General features: G+C 37.2%; 1 protein-coding gene across 1 annotated transcript in view; it reads right to left on the reverse strand.

Moving 5' to 3' along the window:
- The window catches only part of LOC6034039 (abnormal cell migration protein 10), a 46539-nt gene extending 34668 nt beyond the window's left edge, over window positions 1-11871 (reverse strand). Inside the window, 1 exon segment of the mRNA XM_038264298.1 lies at window positions 11347-11871. The gene's annotated coding sequence lies outside the window, so the exon portion shown is untranslated.
- Window positions 11872-16021: the final 4150 nt, after the last annotated feature.

A 16021-nucleotide genomic window follows, 5' to 3' on the forward strand; every position in this document is an offset into this window, starting at 1 on the left:
TTCCGCACGGTATTGGAGGCTGTCTCCACGGATAAATCCCAGGTGAATAGAAAACGAGTTTCAGCCCCAAAAGTGCAGAAGCGGTGGATGAAGTGTGCGATTGTCGGTTGAATGGCGCTTCGGGGTTGACCGGGACAGCATGTGGAGCTTACAATAAAAGTCTCCGGAGCACTGTTTAGTTGCTGAACTGTGGTTCAACTTTGAGTGGTAAAAATATGATAATATTTATTTATTGTAACAAAACCCTTTTCTACATTTTTTTTTTATTTTCAATTGTGTCGACTAAGGTACAAAGAAATAGTTTTAACAATCAATATTTCCTAACAATTATTCTTTTTAAAATAATTTTTTAAACTGGACTGAAACAATTCATAAGGAACTAAACCATCAAATCTAAAAAAAATTCAAAATATGCGTCTAGGGCGTCGCGAGGCCCGACGCATATCTTTTTGCTGGGGCCGATTTTTCAAAAAAATGCCAAACTTTGAAGGCATAAAATTCAAATGCAAAGCGCCAGCTCCTGTTACGTCTAATCAAGCTCATATTTTGGATTTGGGCTTAGTATGCCCACCGGAACAAACCCTTGAATGCCCACCAAAAAGTCATTTTTGTTGCACTCTATTAAATATGCAACCTTGCAATGATGATCGCAAGCCTAACCCAACTGAGTTGTATAGGGCAGAGTGGGAAGACTTGATCCCCGGGAAAACTTGATCCCAAGCCTGTATTTCTTCAGCGAGTGGGTAAAAAATTAACTTTTTCTAGAAAGTTGTACAAAATAATGTTTGGACTAAGTTACACACTTTTTTCTGAAAAGTGCTGCAAAAAAACTCCAAGAGATCTTTTTCTTTGTTTTGATATGTATAGAAAACACTTAAAATTTATTGAAAAAGATATATTTTTTGTACATGTTTTTTTTGACAAACTTATCAACTACAAAACCCTCAATTGTTTAAAAATGTGCGTTTAGGGAGGCTTAATCCATGCATATTAGGTTGCCCAGAATATGGGACTTTTTCTCAAAACCTCGCTCCCCAAGCTGAATATTATTACTTGAGCTATTTTAGGACTCTGGTCCATTTGAATAGAGCCTAAACCGAAAAAAAAGTTCTCCGATCGGGCTCAAAATTTTTCTGGGGGTTCCTTGGCCAAAATAATTAGACCCGTATTTTTTTGTTTGGCCATTAGGGTGGCCTACATCGTACTAGTGGTTCAAAAAATGGCAATTTTCGTCATTTTTCGCAAAAACCTCTTTTTTCAAAAAATCATATCTCCGCGCCATTTCAACCGATTTTAGCTGTCTTAGACGCAAAAGAAAGGTGATGAGTTTGGCTATTTGGGAAAAATAGTAAGAAGTTCCAAAAATCTAGCTTAACTATTGAAAAAGTCGTATGAAAACTTAAAATAGCGTTTTGACCGTGTCTGGACCAAAGAGCCTATGTCTGAAAATATTTTTATCGGATTCGTCGGAAAATTTCACATGACATTTTAAAAAACTGACGATGTCGAACTGTACGTTTCGGAGAAATGATTTTTTGCAAATAAAAACCGAGTTTTTCGACGCGCCACGCGCAAAAATGGGAAAATGACGAATCAGCAAAAAATCAACTTTTTCCACTAAAACTGCGATAACTTTAAAATTTCAGCTTTTTTCCCAGATAGCCAAACTAATCACCTTTCATTTGTGTCTAGAACAGCTAAAATCGAATAAAATGGCGCGGAGATATATTTTTTTGAAAAAAGTGGTTTTTGCGAAAAATGACGAAAATTGCAATTTTTCGGACCACCCTAACACGGCGTAGGTCACTCTAATGGCCAAACAAAAAATACAAGTCTAATTATTTCGGCCAAGGAACCCCCACAACAATTTTGAGCCCGATCGGAGAAAAGTAATTATTGATTTAAAAAAGTCATTCTTGCATGAAAAACATTTTTTCACCAACTTTAGGCTCGGTATCAATGGGTTAATCTGAACGAATTTCACTCGAAATTTACACATATGCTTGAAATAACCCAAAAAATCGTTTTCCGCTTGTGGAGCAGGGGGTTATTTTTTCTGAGCACCCTACTGCATATTTACATTCACTGGAATCAGCCTTATGCTTTATTTGCGCACATACTAGCGTCAGATTCCCGGTGCCTTGCCAAATCGGATATTTCTTAACAAATCAGAACTCGCGGGTTAAACAGAAAAAAATTCTCTATTCGTCAGGTTTTATTCGCGTTATTGGATGGACCAAAAGCGTCTGATTCAATCTGAACTGGTCAGTAGTACGGTTCGCAGCGTAATGACAAACCGCTAGTCGGTTCCTGCTGGCCAAAGCTACACGATCACTGGATATTCTGTTTTCTATTGTTGTTTGTGTTATGCTCTCTGTTTTGTGCTGCTGTACTAGAGCATAATCTGCACTGGAGCACAAAATCTGTTGAGACCTGATTTTGGCGCGTTCAAGCCTAATTAATTGATTTGGTTTTTCGTACATGGTTTTCTTTAGTATAGGTGTACATGACTTAGGGGAATGTGGGGCAAGTGTAACAAGCTAAGGAAATGCTCGTTATAATCCATTAAAAACGTTAAAAAATCTGTTGGATTTTTTTATAATCATCTTATTCCAGGACTTGGCAAAGATTTTGATAGAAAAAAAATTTAAAAAAATACTGTTTTTTTTTGTAAAAAATTGATTTCAAAATTGTTGATTTTCCTTACGTTCCACTCAACTAGTGGGGCAAGACGAACAACCCGTTGGGGCAAGAGGAACAATGCATAAAACAACGTGTTAATTTGCTAACAATTGAACTGTTATCACTTAGATACATCAGATTAGAATGTATTTGAAACGTTTCTTTCATTTTTTGATTAAATAATAATATTTTACTAAAAATTGGATCGTCTTACGAAAACAAATATTACTTAGATGATAAATAGTAAATTTTCATAATATCTCTATATTTTGTATGGAAATTTTTTTAACAATTGTTTATCAGTTTTTAAATACTTTTGTGTATTTATTTCCCAATAAAATATACTAAAAAATCAGCAGCGAGCAGCGAGTCAGACGTGCGTCCCTCACAAACCGAATAAGTTATAAAAAGTGCAAAAAATGCCTCACGGCAAGAAAAAGAGGCGGTCCTTACCAGCAGGATCGGCAGATTTGAAGAAGCTAAAGAATGCCGAAGCGCTACCTGCAAAGCCAGGCATTTTGAGCAAGGACGCTCAAAATTCGTCTGGAAACCAGTTCGCTACCCTCCCTGTGGACGTGAGCGAGAAGGAAGAATTTGAACGACGGGAAAAGTTGCCACCCATTTTTGTGAAAACATCGTCATCGGATTCGGTGCAAAAGTGGCTGACCGGGTTTATCAAATCTGGTGCTTTACGAGCTTCCATTCGCTTGTGTGCTGATGGACTCAAAATTCTGCTACCTACCAGAAAGGATTACAACTACGTTCGGGATTTCCTGAACAACACAAAGATTGAATACTACAGCCATGACGATCCAGGTATACGCCCCATAAAGCAGGTCCTCCGAGGCCTGTACGACATGGATGTGAATGTGCTGAAAGAAGAGCTCAAAACTCTTCAGTTGAACGTGATCGAAGTCTTCAAGATGACGAGACACAACAAGGACATCAAGTATCGTGATCAACTGTACCTGGTTCATCCCGAGAAAGGATCGACAACGCCGTCTGAGCTGAAAGCAGTTCGGGCAATTTTCAACATCATCGTGACTTGGGAACGTTATCGTCCAGTGCACCGTGATGTGACACAATGTTCGAACTGCTTGCAGTTTGGACATGGTGGAAGGAACTGTTTCATCAAGAGTCGTTGTGCAACCTGCGGAGGTGAGCACATAACTCAAGCTTGCGAAACAGTCAACGAGAACATCGAAGCGAAATGCTTCAATTGCGGCGGCGACCATTCTACCAAGAATCGAAGCTGCCCAAAACGTGCTGAGTTTGTAAAAATTCGGCAGCAAGCGACGACGAGGCACCAACCAAATCGTCGCAAAATACCACCAACTTTCACGGACGTGGATTTTCCTGCTTTAGCGTCACCTGGAGCGGAATCTGTTCGAGTGGTTCCAAATCTGCAGCCATTGCCGTTGAATCAGCGGCAAAAAGTTGCAAAGAATACAACACCTCCTGGCTTCAGTCAGCAACCGAGGGAAAACCAACCAGCATCAACGGATGAAGGCAGCAGTTACCTGTTTTCGCCACAAGAACTTCTGAACATTTTCATCGAGATGACAACAAAACTGCGTGGTTGCAAAACTCGTGCGGAACAAGTAAGAACGCTTGGAGGATTTATCTTGAAATACAGTTCGTAGTTTACTCGTTCTAATGATTTTGAATATTTCAATGAATTTACTTTTTTTAGTTTTAAGTAATTTTTTTTTCTTTTTTACCCAAATGTATTCGATTCAACACAAAAATGTAAAACATTTTGAAGTAAATAAATGAATGTGAACAGTTAATAATAAAACGAAAAATAACAAAGATGAAAAGCATTTAGCCATACCACTTAGAATGTAAATGAAATGTAATTATTATAAGAAGGTTCAATAAAAACATATTTTATTTCAAAAAAATCAAAAATTTAGATGAATAAGAAACATTTTGCTTAAGATTTCATCAAAATGTTGAAAGGAGGATCAAGTAACCCCTAACATATTGAAAATGCGGGTTTAAAATATTTTTTTTAAAACGCTTCGTATGATTCGAAGAGTTCATCTGATTAAATATCCTTATCATCCAAACATAGTTGAATGTTTAAGCTTTCAATTTAGCAAAACGTCCATAGTTTTGTGAGAAATTGACATGGTTATGTGCAATACGGAAAAACGGAATCCACCTTATAATGTGGCCCTCTTAAACCTTGCGGTTTCGTCAACGAATCCACAGGCGTGTACAATAGGGTGTAATATCAAAATTGATTTTCCAGCACAACTTTTTTTCAGTTCCTTTTGGGGCCCTAAACAACTCCCCACAGTTTGGTACCGATTGGTTTAGTCCTCACTTTGCGCAAAGCGTATTGGGAAAACCATTTTTTTGGATTTTGGTATTTATCAAATTCACGTTTCATGCTATATCAAAACCGGAATGTGGAATCTGGAATGTGCTCTACAACTTTGCCGAAGAGAGTATGGTGCTAACTTGCTCCTGAAAGAAGATATAGCGTCCTCAAAACTCGTCTAAAACGTGATTTTTGAGCAAAAAACACGTTTTAGGCGAGTTTTGAACACCCTGTGTCTTTTTTTAGGGACAAGCTAGGACCCCAAAAGGAACTGAAAAAGTGCTTTGCTCACTAAATTTGGACAACTTTATTTATTTTTTCCATACAACCATATTACACCCTAGTGTACACTCAACAAAAAATAGTTCGCGTAAACGTGAACAGAGTTCTTCAAAAGGTAACAAAATTTGCACATCAAGTCAAATATTAAAGTTAAGAAATTTGATAAAAGGATCAAAGTAAAAAAAACAAACACTTATGAAGTTTACTTCTAATAAGTCACTTTGAAAAGGTTATGCCAACGTATGTGCGTCCTTACAGGCGCCATCAGCGAACCACTCGTGCTAATCTTCCATTCTGCACGTCACACATCTATACTTGAATGAAACTGTGTCGGCTCTCCAGCAGCGCGCTACAGTCTTTGCTACTAATAGTTTCACCACGTCCGCAGTTCATTACCATACACCTACTTTGCACTGACAACTTTCGCGATTGCACATTTTTAATGCATGAGCCTTAGCTGCCACAATTTCAGTACTAAAAGGCGACGCAAGGGCAAAAAAGCCGCTTCTGGGAAATCACACACAAAACAATCCGGTAATTAATGGTGATCCAGATCAGATATGAACATCACAATTGGATAAACTTACTGTAAATTATAAAAAAATGGACTTTGAAATGTTACACGTTAGTAAAAAATGTTTAATTCATTATTTATGAAATAATGGTTTAGCTCGTGGTTTAGCTTGTATTTTCTTAACCTAATGAAAAGTTGTTTAGGCTAACTTGGTGGAGAGCCAATTTGGTTATACAGTCCTAGCACATTATGGGACTCTAAAATGAACTCAATGATACTTGAAAAAGAGATTGTAATGAATGTTCAGATTTTTTGGTTGATTTTATGAGGTTCTACATGAGTCAACCGAGACCGGTGGTGTAGTGGTAAGCGTGACATTATTGCGATTATATTCAAATAGGAGCATTCTGCTCTACTGCTGTCTGATCCAGAGAACAACTTTGTAGAAGATCACGAAACGATTATTCGATGAGCTTCGGATAACCGATTCATGATGAAAGAACTCATTGGATCGTTGATTTTGTAAATGATTCTAGGATTGCTGCAAAATGTGAGCGATTGTTTTTTTTTTCGCTATTCGTTTTTTTTTGTTTTCGTCAAATTTTACATTTTTTTTGAAAACAAATAATTGCAAAACAACTGAACTAGGGTAAAATACACTTTAAAACACTTTTTCCATGCAAATGTTGAAACTATGGCTTGTTATTTCAATATTTATATTTTTTTAGACACCCCCCCCCCCCTTCCTTCCTCAACCCCGGCCAGAGCCGAGGGACAAAAACTTTGAAAAATAATTGCATCGGCCTAAAATTCATTTTGAAATGAAGTATGAAATCAACTATTTCAATTTCTTTCGGATTACCTAACTTGAGCTTAAAAAGCAAAAATCAATTCTACACCCAAAGGAAAAATATATCTCAAAATCTGCAACAGTGGATTTGCTGCAAAAAATATCACATTTTATAACAGTTTTTGCAGCAAGCCCGTAGATCATTTTTATCCGCGTGTAAACATAGGGACGTGGCGCTACATCGTGCTACCATCTGGTTTTTTAAGTGCAAGAGTGGAAAGGTGCTGAATCATTGTCTAAAAATAGACGGCGTCCTATCTCGCCCAGCAAAATGAAGTCGATAAAGTAGTCGGTTACGATGGAGAAAAAGTGGAAAACGTGGTCTAAAAACAGCAACGCCATAGGCAATCAAACGTCAAAACTACCCCTCACTAGAGGGCGTTGAAACTTGGGGTGATGTTTTCATTATAACCTACAGCAAGTAAATTGGTTTGACATTTGAAATTGTTTTATTTCATCATAAAATCGACATTAATAGCAAATTATACCATTTTCAGGTAAGAAATAAATCGCTTAATTGATATAAACGAAAATATTTTTGTGATGGCCGATTTAACCTGTTCATTATCTGATTCAAAATAATGGAATGTTTTAATCAACCAAAACCTAACTAATCAATTGAGAATGTAGATTATTCAAGTGTGCAAATATTTTTTAAAGTCACATCTACCATAAAAGCAAATCTCTGCTTAAAAAATGATAATTGGAATGATTTTCAAAATAAGCAATCTAACCTCATTCTCGCGTTTTCAATCCGGATCTCAGAATTTTCAATGACAATGGCAACTTAGCAAAAAAATCAAAAAGTCAGTCGATAGAACTTTTATTTCTTACCTCCAGTTAACTTTATTTTATTCCAAAGATCAATTTTCATTTAAAAAGCCTTAAAATAGTTTTCACTTCCCTTTGCACTTATCGCGCAAAAACGTAAACGTAACCTTGCACCAAAGTTCTCCTACTCGAATGTAGGTGGCGAATCGAGTTTTTAGCTTTGATTTTGGGGGCCTATCCCCATATAGGGACGTGGCGTTACATCGTGCTGCCACCTGGTTTTTTTAAGCGCAAGAGTGTAAAAGTGCTGAGTCATCGTCTAAAAATAGTCGGCGTCCTATCTCGCCCAGCAAAATGAAGTCGATAAAGTAGTCGGTTTCGATGAGAAAAAGTGGAAAATGTGGTCTAAAAATAGCGACGCCATCCCCCTATTTCAGCGATCTGCAGTTCTCACCAACACATATAATGCTGGCCCGTCCCCGAGCAACACTCCAAAGAGAAGAATATGTTGGTGCTCTTTCACTCACTTTTCATCAAGCATCCATGGCGCAGTGGCTCCATCCAATTTGCTGATTTCCACTATATGTATTAACAACTTATTTTGGAAAACTGTTCATCGAAACTTGCTTGCTCACTTCCCATTGAACTATTTATCACCTGATTTCAGTTGAAAACACGTTTTATGACCTGTAATTGATCGTCAAAGTGCTGATATGTCAACATTTCCCTACCAGCAATAGTGGCCGACAGCTATAAAGTCACTTGCGTTCGTTCTAAATGAATTTGATTACAGTTTTAAATCTAATTTTCACGACATCTGAAGTTATCATTCTTTGGTTAGCTTTATATGTATATGTTTCATGTCGTGTTATCATTCCATTAATCCGATCATATGAGGTTTATTCCAGAACCCTAATATAAGTCGATGATTGTTTACAAAAACCACGGTGACCACTATGAATTAATTTTATTGGTCGCATTTATCACTTCGTGGACTGCGTGGACTCACATTGGTGGGATGTATATATTGATAATATATAAACCTACTTGAGTGGCATAGAGAGTGCAGCCGAATGGCTCAACTTGTGTGGGATATCAACTGGAATTTATATGCACGTAGGCATCAGTTTCATGACCGTCTCGCCAAGACAGATTTCCTTCAAGTGTGGAAGAATGAACTTCAGAAGTTTGCAAACAATTTAATAACTATCCAAAAGAGTTATCAACCGTTAGTAGTTTGATTTATTGAAATATTATGCCGCTTGAATTTGTATACTGACGGCATTCTCTACGGGGCAAAACGTTGCAAAACTATGTACAACGAACCTGCTGACTAAGTCAAGCTCTGTCTGTACCCAACTCGGAGAAGCCCTTACGGAAATGATTTCCATTTTGGTGTGCGACATAAGCCATTGCAAGTAGCAATGGAGACACGTTTTCCAACCAACGTATACATTTTAAATGCTGTTATGTGTCATTAGGTACTCGTTAATATTACTTTGACTATTAGCCGGTCAAACAAATTCAATTTGCGAAGCTGTATTTTACAGGTGATATGGCTTGTTTTATGTCTCTGTTACATTGGTGAAATGGGGGCAATAACTTAGTCTGTTGGCCACGTGCCGCCCACTTTACTAATGAGACAACCAAAAACTGTAGGCACTTTTCGTCACACTTTCGGTTTATTTTTATGTGTAAGGTTTGTAGAAAACGTCACTAAACATATGCAGATTGAGGAAGAAAAAATTGCATTAGTTTATCAATTTAACTGAGTTCTGTTTTTTATGAAAAAGAAAATAATTTAACCATAGGTGCATGGTTAAAAATATCATTTACTAAATGTCAAAACACTTCACAGTTATCTAAAACTGAATCATCAAGTTACAGCCACCTTAAAACTATCTCCTGTTCACTCTATGCCACAGCTATACCGTACGAACGATATTTTTAATGTGTTTTCGTTTATGTATTCCGATCGGAAAACGTGTGGGCAGCATAAGCATGACACGGATTAATACCTTTACTACGGCTACACGAAAGCATCTCTTTTATCTGCTGCCACCATCATCGCTCGCTCGTGTCGCACAGTCGTCGCTGCCACAGGAAGTATCAGCTGAGTCCGACTTCTCCAGGTTTTTTCGTGGGCAAACAAAAGCAAATCAACAAATATCAGCAGAAGACGGAGAAACTTTTGAAAATAACTTGATGTTTTTTTTTTTTTTGTTGCTATATTTAGCTTTGAAGGGAGATTGTTTTTGTCTTGCAATATGTACGATTCTGGTTTTTAAAATTGCTACCTGCCCGAGCCACATAGCCTAGTGGTAACGCTCCCCCTCGTAAGCAGTAGATCGGGGTTTAAATCCCGGCGCGGTCCACCAACACAGCTGGTGATCTTTTCCCTTCTGGATAAGATTGCTTTAGTAAAGGGAAGGAAGTGTATCATCACAAGCTTGATCCTTATCATGACAACCTAAGGAAAGGCGACGTACGGAATGTTTACATTATTAACCATTAAATCAAGAAATAGTCACTGTATCCGCTTTGTAAACGCGGCCCGGATACTCTTCATGGGCCGTGGGATAAAATTGCTTTTTTGCATAGAAGCGAAACAGATAATATTGACATAGTCAAATAGGTAATATGGTGTTAATAAATTGAAAGAACCATCGAGATAGGGAGGCGTTGACCTAGAGAAGATTCCGTGAAAGAGAGAGCATCAAATATTCAGTTTAATCGACTAATAATTATTGTCCAAGATCCATCATCCAAAAAAGTTTTTATGAGCATAACCGAGTGCATGCAAATTTAATCTTAGCAGTGTTCTTAAGATACTTGAAATGAATGGATGTGGAGAAATGTTTTATCGATACAAACTGTTTGCTCGATTCCGCACGCCACAAAACGAATAGTTTTGAGCTCATATCCGCTTTGTTTATGAGGTGGCTAAGTAGACGCACTAAATAATAATTTCTATACGTTGAGTAACTAACTATCCTTTCAAAAGAGTGGACTGTTGTACAAATGGAAATGTGAATCCTCCTTCTCGAGTTCCAAACAGAAAGTCAGAAAGTGATTGACCTTCCTGATCGTTACGTGCTGTGCAGGCCAGTTCGAATGACAGGAAAAGATCAATTTCCACACAACACAGTCTCTATCCGCATACACTTTGTGCATACAACACACTCGTGTATGTACAGCAAAAGAGAAAAATAACCTCTAACAGAGCAGAGCGTATTTATGGTAAATTTACATTTCTCATATGGCAACGAAGAAATTGCACGTTTTAAGCAGATGTGTGCTTAGCCAACAACACTCACTGTTGTTGTCAGCAGTCGAAGCTCTTCTAGGCCGCCAATGTACCCCATGTAGTTAAAATAGTAAATGGAATAATAAGAAAATCTTTATCTGGCCCTGTTTGGCTCCACCGAAGGAGACTAAATTCTGTCACGATTTTCTTCTACATTTTGCCGCTATGGTTTCTTCATTGTTGTTTTCGGCTTACCAATAGTTTTCCTAGCCATTTTACTACCATCTGAAATAAATTATGATAATTGATGACATCATTTTAGCTTCTTTTTCAAGGCAATGTGCGATAAATATTCATATTGATCCTGACAGTTTGATTCGCATTTTTTCATAACCAACAACTCTTAACCACTTCCGAAAGTAAATATCTCTTTATATATTATGTAAACGTTGACGACATTATTATGCCCTAAATTGAATATCTACTACTTTGGATGATTAAACTTACGTATTATCGAATTGTGCAGTATCTACTACTGATTTACTCTAGAACAATTCAATAAACTTTTATTTAAATATATAAAATTCCGTAGAATGTACATCATTTACCACAATTAAATATTTCCCTATAATGTTTTCAACGATTTAAAGTTAAACCAGCAATCAAATTACCTTTAGGCTATGCGATCGATGATGACTCCCGTGGCACAGAACGCGGTATCTGCTGATAAGACTCCTCTTAGTAGTACGTGTTATAGCTGTTGCTCTTATCAATAATCACTCAAAAGCATTCGAACTCTTCTTGATATCACGACGTCCTCTTCGAGGCCCGAATAAAATACCAACATTTGAATTGAACTATCTTCGATTCGGTGAACAGAACACATATACACAAATATTCAAATAAGTAACATAAAACATAAGCTGCACGGCTCGCAGGGGCGTTTACCCACACACATTTTTTACACGAAAAACTCACAGCTGGTACTTTTGCTGCAATTTATTCAATCTGCAGGAATTTTCATAATTTTCACTACACCGCAAGTGCCCAAGTGATCAACACAGTAGTGAATAAAAGATCCGGATGATATGATAATCGTTTTTTGAAGGATTTCAGTGACTATTAATCGATTATATGTACGCGAAACATGCAAAAAGTTTTGGAAATGACTGCTCTACAACCTAACAACTACGATGGAGAAGATAGACTGACTCGCTGAGCACGCCAAGCTCTCATGCTCCCCAAACTCAAACAGCATACGCTATGGAAAGAAGGCTCCCTCGGCCGATTCTCTTTGAAATCAGCAAATGTTATATATTTTTTATTATAAATATCCTAATGAAACATTTTTTTCATGTAGGTTCGGACTTGACAAAATTAACAAATGCTTGGTATACTTGTTTTTTTTTTTCATAAATAGTTTATTTATATAATCAAAAAACTATTTGACTGGAAATCCATCAACCTTAGAAAAGTTCATCTTATACTTTTTCAAAAAAATCTCGAGGTTTTATAATATCAAAACACCAATAATAAACAATTAAGCCGCGAGAGCAGTCACATTGTGTATTTATACAAATATCAAGTTGTTTCAAGATTGGATCCGAGAATGCAACAATTTTGCTACAAGGTAGGAACAACTTCCGCGTATGATGTGTAAAAGCATTGAATCAAGGATGTCATCAATTAGTCGCTTTGAATTAGATTTTCTTTTAAAGCAGTGCCCTCAAGTAGAGAGCCCAGTCACGAAATATTCTAGCAGAGCTGGTTCTGTCAGAATCCTGCTAGAACGGTGGAACATTTCTGCTAGAATGCTCTAAGAATATCCAGCTCTCTAAGAATTCTGCTAGAATCTTGCTAGAACGTCGTGACTGGGAGGCTCTCTACCCTCAAGTGGTTGGAACACGATGGTTATTTTGTATTACTATTTGAAACGTGTATACACGCAGAAAAATAAGGCATATTTGAATCAACAAAACGTTTTGTTGATTTGAAAATAATTATTTTTGTTGAATCAACGCTAAACGTCAAAGCAGCTTTTTCGAAACAACAAAAGACTTTTGTGGAATTGAGAAAATCAAGGTTTGTTTCAACGCAAAATCGGCGTTGATTATATTCAACAAAAATTTTGTTGATTCAAACCTCGTACAGGCTGATTCTACAAAACATTTTTCTGCGTGTAGGGTAGGGTAGTCATCAATGAGATACTTTTGGTTTTTAACTTGCAACTGAGAAAATTGTCTCGAGGCTCTGGAAAACTGTAGTCTGGCAGTACTGTTGCCAAAGGTTAAATTTCCCTTTGAAGTAGAATTTTCCCTTCTTTACAAAAAAAATCGCTTAAAAGTTGAATTTTGCCTTCTTTAAAGAAGGGACAACTCCCTTGACTTGTGATAACTGCAGCATGCTGACACAAGTTTAATTTTCCTTTAGCAGTTATCCCTAGTAAGGCCGTTGCAAATATTTTTCAAAGTTTATGTCAAGAAACAAGTTTTGGCTGAAATATTTCAGGAATCAACAAAATAATTAAATTTATTCCTGAAATATTTCAGTCAAAACTTGTTTCTTCTTTTACAACCACTAGATCATTTTGTACATTTTTGAGCCCTTCTAGACAATTGTAGAGCTTGTCAAAATGAACATTTTTATTCTTGAAAAATGAATTTTGGTCAATTCTATCAAAAGTTATGGGCAAAAAACGATTAAAAAATGCTCATTTTCAAATTGAGATTAAATAAGTTTAACAAAAAAGACCCCCGAGATATTTTCAGCAAATGTACTCTAAAATGTGTACTTTCAGATGCTTCTAAGAGCGAGGTCAAACTCCACCACCTTTTCGAGTTATTCACATTTCAAAATGGCGTCTTTTTCGTCGTATTTTGGCTATAACTTTCGTTTTAAAGGTCCGATTTTTACTCTCTTGGAAGATAAATGTGTGTTTTGATAAGTTCTACAAATGTCTAGAAGACACCAACTCGCTACAACACAAGCCTGAGTTGATAAATTCAAAAAACTCATTTTTTCATAAGCACTTCAACCTAAATTACAAAAATGGCTCTAGAAACTTCCCGTTTGAAGATAGAGCTTTATGCTCTTCAGCAAAGTTGCTTAGAATGGTGTTCTCTACAACTTTTCCGAAGACACCAAAGCGCTATCTTGTCATCCCGCCAAAATAAAAATTCTGAACCACCCTAAAATTTGGACCACTCTAATGGCCACCATAGCAAAAGATGCCCCTATTGACCCTGATCATTTGTCCCGAAGACACCAAAGCTCTAAATCTTAACGTGTGGCCGCTATCAATTTTGTCACGCTAGATTTCGGTTTTGGACCACTGTGCAATGTACAGTCCCACGAAAAGTTTTTTTTTGCGAAAAAAATCCGTCAATACCTCGATATTTTCAAAACTAATGATTGGAAAGCAACTGTACGCCTGTAAAATGCATTTTAAAACACTTTTTTAATCCAAATTTTGAAACCTGGGCTTGAAATTTTAATTTTTATATTTTTTTTATTTTTTGCCCCCCCTCGACTTTGGTCAGAGCCGAGGGACATAACGTAGACTAATCTATGGACATAAACTTCAAAAAATATTTGCAACGGCCTAAAGAGAAAAAAAATCCATCAGTGTCAGCAGTTATCACAAGTCACGATGTCTTCTTTATAGCGATTCTAATATTGAATTAATATTGAAAATTTAATATCATTATACCAATTGACCATTATGCGTCATTATGCCAAATTATGTTATGCCAAATGGCGTTATGCTAAATGACATTATACCAAATGGGAAACATAACATGTTTTTCAAGGTCGACCAATATTTCTGGGGAATGGGTAATTCTGGGGGATGGGCCATTCTGGGGAGAGGGATTCTGGGGAATGGAATTCTGGGGAATGGGATTCTGGGGAATGGGAATCAAAGGTAAGAATATTGTGAATAACAAATGCCTCGATGCTAACAACCTGTTTTTTTAGGTTTGGAGGATTGATTAGATAAATGTATACATAACAGTACTGTGAACATTTTTGATTGCAAACAAAATCAAATTCTGATAAATGAAATACCAGCAACAATTGCTGAATCTTCTGCAATTGTTCTGTCAAACTGACACAAGAAAATTGCTAAATTTTCAGCAAAAAAATGACGCTTCTTTTATTGCGCCTTGCAGCAATTTCTAGAGTTTTGTGTCAATCGTGCTAGGCCTAGATTTTTTCATCACACTGCATTGCAGGACTGATAACTGTCAACTTTGCGCACTTTGCACCGCAGTAGAGTGCTGCGGGATAATTTTCATCACAGTTGGCAAACTGATTTTCCATCACACCATCAAAACAAAACAAGTGTAATGCATCGACTTCTGATCACAATCCAGTCACCAAGCTGTGGTGGCCGAGACCGTTAAGTCATTGAGATGGTCTGTTAAAGGTTCATGGCTCGATTCTCGTAGTCGGAACTTTTGAATTTTTTTGACGGTTTTTTTTAATGAGCTCGAGGGAACAATTCTATCGGCCACCTCGAGCTGTGACGGCCGAGTATTATATGGTATTGTCTGTAAATTGAACAATGTTCTGACTAAAACATATGCTTTGGGGAAGGAAGAAATCTGTAAATTTTACAGTAAAAATATTCTCATTTTCAATTCTAAGCATCTCCTAATTACCCTACCCAAGTAACATTTTTAAACCAACTAACTACCACCTAGTGTTATTGAGGTTTTATGGTAGCATCCAGATTGTTTCATAGCTTTATTTGGGCATTTACCGCATCCAACAAGCAAGAGCTTGTTATTAGGTTCCTACAAGGTTTTATGCCTCAGACTAAATACTAAAAGTGGGAAAATTTCGTTTTTTTTAATTACTTTATTAGAAAAGATTACATTCATTAAATTGCATTGATAGATCTGAAAAGCTCCAGGGTAGCGAAGGATGACCAATCGCCTTTTCCAACAGCGAAACGGTGAGCATCCGTCCATCTCGGATTGATCTGTAGCGTGTTTCCCTTGCAGTTTATCCCACCTCCGCCGACTGTCTCCTCCCTATTAGATGGCCGTAGAGGACAATAACTATCAGGCTTCTGGCCTTCATCGCCATGAAAGGACCCTCTGGGCAGCACCGGATCGGTTAATGGGGATGCCGAGAATAAGAAGTGAAGACGCGTGTCTCCAACGCCCGCAGGTTTTCCATCATCTATGTGGCGCGAACATAGCTGCAAGAAGACCAAAGACTAAAATTCCTCAGCCAGAACAAGCTGTCCTAATTGTCTCCCTCGAATAATCAATTACCTTGCCAGTCTTGGGATTATCCGGTCCGAATCACTTTCACTGCACTGGACAAGCCATAAGTTTA

Source organism: Culex quinquefasciatus, chromosome 3 (genome assembly GCF_015732765.1).
Source record: "Culex quinquefasciatus strain JHB chromosome 3, VPISU_Cqui_1.0_pri_paternal, whole genome shotgun sequence".
NCBI classification, from domain to species: Eukaryota; Metazoa; Arthropoda; class Insecta; order Diptera; family Culicidae; genus Culex; species Culex quinquefasciatus.